We start from the raw sequence: 12,347 nt of genomic DNA on the forward strand, positions 1-12,347 counted from the left end.
ATGAATTATCAGAATTACTTCATCTTTATGTTGAGGTGAGCTTCTGTTTGTAGACCTTAAAGTCATACTGCACACGGTTCCCTTAAAAATCAGGAGAAAACCCCAATAATCTCTGTATTTTAGATTATGTACCATCCTTTGTTCACATCATAAAAATTTGCCTTGAAAGTCTGATGAAAACTACAAGACAGGGATAAAAGAAGGTGGATCCCAGAACAGAGGAACACGATCAAGGGACCATATCCATCTTTTACCATACTCAGCAATTATACAAAATATCTTAATCTATAGAAGGCAACTGGATATGATCATAACCATCTGCTCTTATTCGAAATAAGATAAAAATTAACGTTTATTGGATACTTAACATTTACACTCATTCTACTAAAATTTTGCTTACAGATAGTCTCATTTCATCAGTGTCTTTCATGCTGGTATTTTCTGATCCTGTAATTTCTGTTCAGCCTGCTAGGGCTAGATTGAACTAAGATGCACGTAACAGCTACTCAAGACCCTTAAACTTACTACTCTTACTCTTATCCTACCCTCTCTATAATGGCTATTGTATACTATCTCCTATATTATCTCACACTGCATGTTGTCCTACCTGAAAAAATTATTCACAGGTCTACAACTGTCAGAGCGACAGGCCTATGATTTTTGAGACTTTGATATGAAAGTGATTTTTTTTCACATTGTCAGTGTTAAGAGCAAAATCAGGTAAGTTTTCTGACCAAATGTCACAATCAAAAAAACCCACCACCCCAAACCCGAAAACAACTCAGAACCCCAATCCTCAAAGGAAGCAGCTAATAAGTCTTATGATTGAATTATTAAAACATCACGAACAGAATGAAAAACTTCACCAAATGTTTGAAAAAAAAAAACATCAGAGAGACTGCTCCCAGCCTGCGTCAGGAATTGCTCAGCACTAAAGCAGGTCAAGCTCTGGAAAGCAAAAGTCTTTGTCTCCAGGCATGGGCACAACTACCTGCATTTTTAGATGCCTAAAGAGTGAAGCATCCAACTCACACCTGGGCTTTTCTGGCAATCAGGAAATAGGTCTTTTCCTACCTGTCTCTGGGAAGAAGGAAGAGGATTCTTCTCACAAGGAACAGTTGAGCACAGGAACGGGTTGTCAGAGAGGCTGCAGCATCCTGCTCCCAGAGAGATGCAAAGCTTCACCAAACAAGGCCTTGGGCAGCCTCATTTACTTGTTAACTCTGCTTTCAGCATGGTGTTGAACCACATGACCTCCACACATCCTTTTCAATCTGTGTTTTTCTGTAGTTTGATGATCCTAATCACTCACTAAATAAAAAAAATAAATATTCTGCCAATGAAAGGGTTTGGACATGTTTCTTCTGTGATAAACTGCACCTCTGTTTTCATCACGTTGAGATAATGACATGACAGCTATTAATGGTTTGAGTTTTGCTTATAGGAAAAATTTTGTATTTAAGTAAAAATGCTGTTCCTGTCATTTTAACATCTGTGTGTTATTTGGACAGGTTTTATCACTGGAACTGTGATAAATGCCAGTGCTTGCTTCACCAAAACGTTAAATTAAGTCTTAAGTTGTAAGGATATGCTTATCCCTACATTCCCTTGCATACTGCTTCCTTGTTTCGCAGGTGGAGAACTAAGGCACAGAGGAAGCCTGTGAAGAGGTCAGCAGGTGAACGTTTCCTCCTAAATCTCAGTCTGTTGCTTTCAGCACAAATCCATCCTTTGGTCCTTGTTATATACTCTATGGACAACTTCTTTCAGTACATAAGAGTTTCTTCTCGTAGCTATAACAGCTGATCTAAAGTATTCAATGGCAAAAATATACTGTCATTCAAACTGCTCCTTATGCACAGCTTAGTCCATGGTTTATATAGCACATTTTGAAATAGGACACAACTGTACTCATTCACTTTGGTTGCTGCTTTATAAAGATACGTCTGTGAAGGAAGAATGTTGCTTTCATTACAGGTCATTGGAACAGCCAATTATCTCCAAGATTTCTTATCTGCTGGGGACAAGGATGACACCGAAAACACAGACAGCATCAGGCGTACGCTGATGCAGGGGACAGTGCCAAAGCATCCAAACTGTGCACCCGCTTCGCTTCCAGACATTCAGCACCAGCACATTCACAGGGAAGAGCTGAGCTGCTGTGCTAAGCATCTTACGCCCTTCCAGCCTTTCCCCATATGGTCTCTGATCCCCATGGCACACATCCTGCATCCCGTTCACTCCAGTGACCTCCACTTAGCTGCAGAATTTGTAGAACTTTCTGGGTTTTGTGGCCAGATGTTATTTTTTTTCGAGCCTTGCAGCAGTTGCTAATAACCTCAGCATTACCTTTCCCAGCTGTCGCGCAAGCTATATGCTCTAAAACGTTATCCATTTCAATAGGAGGATACCCCAAGGACACAGATGTTGAGCAAGTATCTAACTGCTTTGCTTTCTACTGGACTACCGAGGTCGTTTTTTTGCTAAACTGCCAAAAGCAGAACAACAAAACTGCTTGCCAGATCCTGCTCACTTTTTGTGCAAGTCCCTCTTCATCCGTCAGAGACTGTTCAGCTCCAGTCAGGACAGGGTGGAAGAAACTGGCCCTTCTCTTCAAACTTCATTACCCTGTGGGGATACATATGTGCGTCCCACCCCTGAGCATGTCACACCATGTGTCACACCACTGACCATCGATACACTCATTCAGGTGAAATGCCTGTGTGATCAAAACCAGTAAAGTCCCTAGCTACCCTTGCAGGAGTGGAAGCCAAGTTTCCAAATACTTGCAAGGCAAAGAGGGGTGTTTCCAAGGGCATGAACGGCAGCCATGCTCCCAACTGGCTCTTGTGCTTGAAAAAATCTGTCTTGCATGTGTGAGCAGCTGGGGCAGGGCATGATCTCCCTCCAGGGACATCCTTTCTTTGCATTGTTTTCCCTTTTTAAGAGTACAAGTGTTGGGCAGCCGCCTGCAACTATCGCTGTGTAGGATGAAATGAAATATAGTGTTATTAAAAAAAGAAAAAAGTAACTCACACAATAGCGAGATTTAGTTAGGTTTCTGAAAAAGGAAGAGCAAAGAAGCAGCTCTCCCCACATCTCTAAGGCATTCTGGGGTGAATATTTAGCTCATATAGCTGTAAGGAGTTTGGCAACATATGCCGAATTTCCAGTGGGACAGGCAGGAGGGCCAGTGAGAAGGGATGCTGACAGGCTAGGAATGGAGTAGCAATGTGGTGCTCTAACAAAGATGAAAAGTGTTGCTCTACATCTGAGAGCAGCTTTGTTAATGCAGTTGCGTTTCTCAGGCCACATAGCTGAACCATCAGTGGGTTTGGCTGTGTCACCTTGGTATAAGCAAAGCTTGATGAAATGTGAGTAATTTTTAAAAGAAAGCATTTCTGTGGGTTTGATTCTCTGTTTTGTGGTCATTTCTTTGGAAGGAACGTTAGTCATTTTGGGCTTTTGCACTTGTGTTTTAAAAAAAAAAAAAAAAAAAAAAAAAAAAGGGGGTGGGTTAAAAAAGGGTTGGAGATACAGAAGTTTTTAGCGATGGTTACAAGCTCTCTGGAGGCCTGCAGCCAGAGCCTTGCCGACCCACAGGGACACCTGGCCTGCCGGTGACCAGCTGCGCGGGGGCAAGGGGACTGCCTGTCCCGGGGCTCGGTGCTGGCCACCCTCCTCTTCCCCCCAGGCCCCCGCTCACCTCCCACGCCTGAAGGAGCCCGGGTGGGCTCCCACCCCGCGCCCGAGGCAGGCAGTCTCCCTCCTGTGCAAACCTGGGTGCTGGGAACTGGCAGGATGAGCGAGAGGTGGTGGAAACCAGGCAGTGCACAGCAGCGGGACGAGTGCCTAAGGTCTAACCAACATCTGCATGCTGTTGAAGGGAGGCACCCACCTCCACCTGGGCTCCATCCATCCCCCTCTTAGAGCTGCTTCATAGACTGGACCTGTACAACCCCCTTTTTTCCAGAAGAGCTGACCACCGCATCATTCCTCAGCCCAAATGAAAACATCACCCTGCCTCCCTGTAGATGCATCTGCCCCAGGGTTAAAGGCCTGGGAGCTCCTGGTTCTGGCCACACCTGGCAGGAACTCACCTTTGAGCTTGCAGAAGTCTGTCAAATCCAAGGTATTTCAAGAGACCCAGTATCTTGGACCCTGAAAGCTGTGGGGAGGTTTCCAACAAAATTTTGATTTGATGAAAAATTTCTAACCAAACCTAAGCGTCAGCTGTGTAGTTGTGAGTTGAGAAAAAAAAAAAAAAAAAAAAAAAAAAACAAACAAACAAAAAACAACAAAACTTAGCATGGTCTTATTTGGTTTGTAATTGTAGCTCAGTTACAGTTATCTGCTCTAAAAACATCTCTTTTGTAAAAAGTCCTGAACAGTAAAAAGCTGTCTCTATCCTTGTCTGTTGTCCCCCCCACCCCCTCCCTCCCCCCTTCAAATGCAGTGTAAGCTTTGCAGCTAACTAGGAACGGGATCTGTAATATTTATTATGCCATTTGCTGCATTCCAGAAATAATTTTCCAATAGCCTTGAAACAAAATGAGTACAGTGCATATAAACAAACAGAAAGATCTTTTGGTCTTTAAAGTTTTACCTCTCAATTCTTCCTGCAAAAGTTGTGTCTCTGGCTCTGGTGCTCCTGCAACGGATGTGCAAAAACTCATATAATAACACTGTAACTGCCCTAAGCCATGGTTTTGATTCTCATGCGAGCCTTGGCTCGCTGATCCCTTTATAAAGGCTGCTGGGCTATATTTTTCTGGCAGGTTGAAGGCTCACAACAGAATCATTTTAAAGGGAATGATGGCTTCATGGCACTTAAGACTCGTCTCACAATAACGCAACACCTTTCCACAAAGACAGCGGGAACGACAGCGTCTGTCCTACGTACCCTGTATGTTCTGAGCTTGGTGGCTCTGCTGAGCGAGAGTTGCCTGGAATATCTATGAAGTAGAATATCCTGAAGTAAAGACTGCACTCACCCATAGCCCAGGTGAAAATGTTGGCATTGTTAATAGCTTATTTTCTGTACTGTTGCGGCCACCTTAGCTGCCAACGGCGGATGCTGTAGGCAAAGTAAGCTCCGTGATAAGGGAGGAGCAACGACGGCTCTCTGTCCAGAGGCAGAGAACAGGCCACCCCAGACTGAAGACCTCAGTCCAAGAGTTAGGTCTCACTATACTCTAAGAGAAAGGTTTCCGTCCTGCCATGTGGGTTGTTTACGTGCTCCATCCACAGGGCTTGGGAAGCCATCCCAACCAAGCAGCAACGGAGGGAACACGGCTGTCACAAGTCATTCACAATTATTCACAAAATTTTCTCGGTCGTTAAGGTGGAAAGAGACTGAGGAAAACAGTGAAAGGTACAAATAGGCCCATTTCAGTTTCTTTTCCCAGTTTTCCTCTCTGCATATGCCTCTTGCTTACTGGCTTGCAGATACTTTAATAGCAAGCCACAGGAACAACCGTGGCAAGTACTTCACTGGGGGAAACTCTCAAGGGAGAGGAGAAGAAATAGGTACAAAATTGTTACTCTCTTTGCTCTCTGTGTTTATTTATTTTGGACCCATTGGGCTAGACCGCAACTAAAACTTTATGGACCTAATAAAATTCCCAACATTCTCAGACATGGGTCGTGATGTTTATATATTAGGCAGAATACAAAGGTGTATTTATGAGGAGATTGGAAGTACTTAGAGATGCTTGAGCTCAAGCAAGGCATAAAGCACACGTAAGAAATGTTTTCAAGCTTAGGACAGGTACAATTGAGCTAACCAGTGCTCTTCCCACCTGTGAAGATGAAGATAAACTGCATGACCCATCAAAACCAGAAGTGTTTTGGGAATGCTGTGCACATCCTCACGGGTGGCAGAGTACAGGGCAATTTCATCATTTTTCAATAGATGTTATTTATTTATTTGCCTAGTTCTGCTAAAGCTAAAATACAAGCTCTCTCATTTTGGTAGTGGTGGTAACTATACACACTAATAAATAGGGGAAGGTTACGAGAGTAAACATCTCTTTTCCCTTCTGTCCCCATAAAATACACAGTATTCCCTGATTCAATAAGCAAGTTATACTGTCTGACTCAAGTTGAGGGATAATGGGTTTTGGCAACAGATTAGGCTTTCCATCTTTATAAGTAAGAAAAAGCTAGAGGGAGTATATGCTGGGATTTATTTTTGCCAGGAGCAAATAAACAGTTCTGTCAATACACAGATAATCCCTCTTCCCTGCTTCCCCCGTTCCCCTCTTGTCTTTTGTCATATCCACCCCACCCCCACTCCAAAAAAAAAGAAAGAAAGGTTATGTATTCATTCTCCTCCTGTCACGCATGATTTTTTTACTGATTTCAGCATTAACTTCTTTGGATACTTCCTGTCACTGGAAGACCTCTCCCTCTCCCTCCCCACAAGAACACCATACGTTTTCAATTTAGATTATGTTCCCAGCAGATGTTGCAGGACGTGAAGGCCTTGCTTTCTCTTTCATTAAAAAGGCACTTGTAATACGTTTTATTGTCTTGGATGGAAAATGCATGTATTGTAATGCTCAGAAATCAGTCAATGTGATTTCATAATCTCTATCTTAAAAAAATAATAACTGGTTAACAGAAAATAATAAAAACAAAGGTCCATGTTGAATTTATATCCCTGAAGAGTGTTTGTAAGCACCCCTCCAAAGGGTGATATGGAAGGAAAGCTCTAATAGCTCAGGGAGAACTCTCCAACTCTAACGCTCAAGTCATTGCAAGAAACACTTCTTGTTATCTTCAGAATATTTTGCATGAAAATTCAGAGTACCTGTCAGTGCCATTGGTTCTCCACATGGAACTCCAGGATGTCCCGTGTGCATATGTCTTTATCTGAAGTTAGACACCTGTTAGCACAAACCCTTCTGTTCTCAAGACATGACACCGACATCCCATGTGGAGGGCTGAGTTAGAGTGTAAGGTCCAGGGACACTGCTGGGGTGCTTGTTGCTGGCCAGTGCCCTGGCCAGGGCCACGTCACCCGTGTCCTCCTTGCAACAGCACTGGCTTGAAGTGGACCAGAATACCCAAAACCTCAGTGCTTTGTTCTTACCTAAGGAAGATGGACTAGAACAAGTAAGCTCCTGCTTCATTAACAGTCACCCAAGAGTAAGGCCTGAAAGGAAAAGAATAAGACATGCTGCATTAAAAAAAAAAAAAAACAAAAAAACAAAAAAACAACCAACCAACCAAAAAAAAAAAACCAACAACAAAACCAAAACAAACAAACAAGGAAGTCAAATCAGAAACTCAATATACCAGAAGACGATATGCTACAGTCTCCAAAGATTCCCTTTAAAAATCTTTAAGTTTATGCACACTAGGAAATTGCTGTTGGTAGCCTATAGGATGCTCACAGTGTCACAGAACCATCTGTTATCATCTGGTTTCACAAATACAAATATATATATATATATATATATATGTGTGTGTGTGTGTCTGTGTATGAATCTCTGTGTATACTTTTCATACACTCATATTTACTTATTCCATCCTTTGTGTCAAAACTAGGAACAAAATGAGGTTATACCCTACGGCAAAACATACACAAACATAATGCAGAATCACCAGAGCTGCCAAAAACTCCCTGCTGCAGAGAGAAGGTTAAGTCTAACAAAATGGACAGCAAACCACAAATTTCATACAGAAAGCTTGTTTCCAATACAGTTAGATTTTATCATTCCATTGTTTCTTCCTGTATTATGGAAGCAACTGTTCTTTACTAAAGCATAGGTATGTCAAAGCCAGAAGCAATGGTCCATCTAAACCTACATTTGTGACAGTAAGTAATACAGACAAATTGATATCTCAGCATCTATTCCCAACCACATAAATCTAGCCAGAGGCTATCTCTCAGGTTTCCTCATTTTCCATAAATTTGTCTATCTTCCCTTGAGCTGATATGCACCACTTTTTACTGCTGACTTTGGAAATTGCTCCATAATTTAAAAATTCTTTGTGTAATAGAAATTCAGCTTGAATTATAACTAAGGTTCGTTGTTTCCGCCTGGTGTATATGGGTTTCCTGATTACACACACTAGCTTTCAAGCTACACCTTTCTGTAAGCACTTACAGAACGCGCTTACTGCTTTAGGTGGCTGGTGGCACCCCAGGACCAGCAAGGAGAGCTTGGAGGCAATTTTGCATTGCGCTTGCCTCCTCCCTGCTGCGGCTGGGTGCTAGCCCTGTGGTGGGTCCTGCCTTCCTGGCTGCTCGTGGCTCCCAGCAAGCAGCAGCAGCACCCTGCTCATCCCCGGAGCCCCCAGGATGGCTCCCCAGTGGTTTGTCAACCTGTACATTGATTTTTTTTCTTTTTTTTTTTTTTTTTTTTTTTTTTCCAACCCAGGAGCTTCCTAGGCAAGGGAAACCCGTCAGGGGACACACTGAGCTCCGGTCAGCCAAAGAAATGGTCTCATTTTGACTGAGCACTTGCCCCCTTGGCTGAGGGAACCTTCTGGGTCAGCATCTGTGCCCCATGGGGCACACCATGGCCCCGCTCCGCAAGCCAGAGGGGATGTAGGGTCCAGATGATTGCAACTGCAGGGCTGTCCCAGCAAAATAACTGTGCCATAATTTCCCAGTTCACTGAGAAGTAGAAATGTCCTCCAACCCTGTGGAAGTCCTGGCTCTCAGCTGGCAGCACCGCCGAGCTCCTGAGCCATGTGGGCACCAGGGGCCGGGGGCATCCCCATGGAGTTGAGAACATTTGGGATTTCGGCTGCTGGGACTGCCGGCCCAGCAGCCCTCAGCCTGGGCTTGTTTTCCTTTCTGCGAATAACCTGTTTCTTTTTGTTTTCATAATTAATCACAGCAAAACCAAGCCTGAAAATCCTGCCAGCCATGTAACAAGCTCTCTCCACACCACTGCCGGTACCTGGCCGTGATAATCCCCTAGCACGGGCTGCGTCCTGCTGGCACCCGAGCCGTTGGAGCCAGAGCTGGCATCCTTCACCCACGCTGCCTCCGGGGCCTGCCAGCCCACCCAGGGACACCGTCCTGGAGCAAGGGGGTGGGTGGGCTTCTTCCACCCTCATGGCACTGGAGGACATGGAGACCAACCTGAAACTCGGTGCAGCAGGAGCAGTCGGCAGCGGCTCACTGCAGACCCATGAGCACCTCAGGTGGAAAAGCAGCTGGAGAGCAGAGCTAGGATGTGTCAGTGCAATGGGAGATGAGATTTAAATAGTCTATGTCAGAAACACTGCTTATGCATTTCAGCTTGTAATAAATGACCAGTGTACAGACTCAAATATTCCCACTCTGGGGATTCCTTTGTTTTTTTGTTTTTTTTTTTAAGGTTGAAATTTTTCCTTCTTCTTTAAATGCCAGTAATTTTTAGCCCAGGAATTAGCATTTTCTGATATTTCTCCATGCCTTCTCAGGCAGGGTGTTGCTTGGCACAGCCATCCCTCTGTCTTTTCTTTCACGCTCCTCACACTTCTTGGCACTGACACCTCGAAATAACTGTTGCTGCTACACACAGGCTCGCCTCTGCATGATGATAAAACAGCGGAACAAAGCAACTGGCAGCGCACATTCCGCACACCTTTCACACACACACACACAAAAATAAAACCAAAAAACAAACCCAAAGCCAACCAGCCAGCCGCTGGCCCCTCTGCCACCAGCGGGCAGAGAAGCATCAGCCCCGAGGACGAGCATGGAGGACCCACGCGTGGGGGGCTGGCTGCCTCTTGCAGGAAATGTCACCAGGTCACCCCAGCCCAGAGGGGGCAGCCAGGCCCGAGGAGCAGAGGGGGACGGCGAGGAAAGCAGCCGAGAGGCTCGGGAGGGCACCGGGGAGCGGGAGCAGCCGCACGCAGGGACGAGGGGAGGCTGCGGGGACGGCCGTCCTTCCTCCTCCAGGCCTGGGGAAGGACCTGCAGCAGGGCAGCCCAGCGCGGGGATGGGGAGAGAGGGAAGGCAAAGAGCTACCCTGAGGAGCCGGCGGCTCCTCGCGGGCAGAACGTCTGAATTGAGCATATAAACATCCCATGCTTCCCAGCATGGCTTTAAATTAAAATAAACCCATTTTGCAACACCGCCAGAGAATGGCTGACTGAGGAATTTATAGTCCAAAGTGTCCAGGAATTCACTCTCTATTGCTTTGTGAACATTTATTAAAAATATAAAAATGAAATTAAAATGGCCATATTAGGAAGATTTGGTGCCCTTTGTGGACACATATCTTTTATTTTCAGGACAAAGTTGCTTTTATTCCAAGAAGTCTGATGAATTCAGAGATGGGAACTTGCTAAAATCATCCACAATGGTATTGTGTAGCACTGCTTTTGCTCCCTGTTAAGTGATATTCTGTAGTTCCTCTGTTACCTCAAGAGGCTGAGTTGACTGGCCTGCGTTAAGCCAAAAAGCCAAAAATAGAAATAGAAAACCACAAAATATTGTAACAGATATTCAAAATCATAAATCTGTAATCAGTAAAGCAGAGAACCTCTGTTAACATCTTCTTCACGTAAAACAACTATTTGTTGAGGCATGCAAATAAAAAGAGTTAATGAGACCAATTTAAAAAGTAGCTTTTGCGAGCCCGAGAGTTTTGGATTACTTGAATAAATATCCAGATTGCTGAAAGCTGGGCTGCTTTCAGGAATCCCTTAACCTTTTGACATCTCTACGCCGAGCATTTACATCCCCGTGAGCTGCGTTGGTCCTGCCTGGGAAAGGCAGCACTCCCAAGGGACCGGTGATGCATTTTCCATGAGCTGGCCCCTGGAAAAAAAAGCAGTGCTACTTCCAAAAGCGAGGACCACTGGCCACCAAGCACGGAGCCCCACTGAGAGCCTGCCATGCCAGGCTGCTGGGGACCTGCACCGGGGGTGGGTGGCACACCCGAAAAGTGTTGGGGAGCGGGGTGCTCTCCTCCAGCACAGAGAGCACAGGAGGTACAACGGCCACGGAGACTCGGACACGCACGTTTTGTCCTGTCTTTCTAGCAAGAAGCAAAGGAGCTGCAAGGGGCACTGGGATTCACTTTGGCCACAGCTTTTTAGTGCAGTTTCGCACTGCGCTTATAACTGGATCAATAAAATAAATTGGCCGCACTGGTGTCAAAATTGCCATATGCTGCTTTTTTCTGAAAAACCCAACTGCTCGCTAAAAATGGATGACAGGAGAAAAGTCTTACCACCTGCATTGCCTTGTATGAAAAAACATCAACATTTGGTCTCGGTTTAGATTGTTTCTTAATACAACCCACAAGATGTTATCACCTTGATATTATTATTATTATTATTATTATTATTATTATTATTATTATTGTTGTTGTTGTTATTATTATTATTATTATCATTATTATTATTATTATTATTATTATTATTATTATTACTACTACTAATACTTTCATATCTAAGCTGGTACATCTTCCAGCTACTCTTAGGCATGTCCTACGCTCTCTCCTGAGGTTAGAAGATGTCACCTCTTGGTCTTTTAGGGACTATTAATGAACATACAGTAACTATGAAATAATTAACCTGTAGATCAGACTCTTCTCGCAAGTGTGTGACCAAGTAAGCTGGTAAACTCAGAAATGTGCGCATGGTTCTCAAAAGATAAATATGTCTTTCTGTGTGACATATGCTTGTCAAATACCCAGCACGTCTGAAAAAACCTGACTTACTAGATGCTTCCATACAAACCCAAAAGTTTACCTTTAGACCCCAGTTTTTCAGTTTGCCGCAACACATACATTCACCCTGAGAGCTACACAGCATCTAACACCACCACAGTCTTGGCAGAAAAATCCTTGTTGATACTTATATCACTGTGAAATCCACTCATGCTGAGTGAATTAATTACTTACTAAGCTGACAGTTTTTAAGACAGCGCAAGATAAAACCAACCAAAAAAGCCAAACATAAAAATCCAAATATAACCACAATGTCTGTTGAAATGTTAAAATAAGAATGGGATAATGTTTGCAGTGTTGAACCTTGGCCCTTGGACAAGTTTCTTAGTATCAGGTTTCAAAACGCATTGGCGCCTACAGACTCATACAGGTTTCTTGCAATGATTTTCAACATGCATATCAGCCAGTCCCAATAGTCTAAAAGCTCTTAGACAATTCTGGAAACTATTTAGCACCTGAATCCCATTTATTTCCACATAAATGTCTCAGTTCCTTAATCATAATTGGGAAAACTGTACTTCTGCGCCTCTCAGGAATTATTTAATAAATTCTGCATAAGACTTCTGAAGCCCTTTAGATATGATGGCAAGGGGAGAGCCCAGAGATATCCTGGACAGTACAAAATTAAGTGAGAGAGATCAGCAGTGACAAGATGAG

Source organism: Tyto alba, unplaced genomic scaffold, assembly GCF_018691265.1.
Source record: "Tyto alba isolate M040663 unplaced genomic scaffold, T.alba_DEE_v4.0 Super-Scaffold_6, whole genome shotgun sequence".
Taxonomy (NCBI): Eukaryota; Metazoa; Chordata; class Aves; order Strigiformes; family Tytonidae; genus Tyto; species Tyto alba.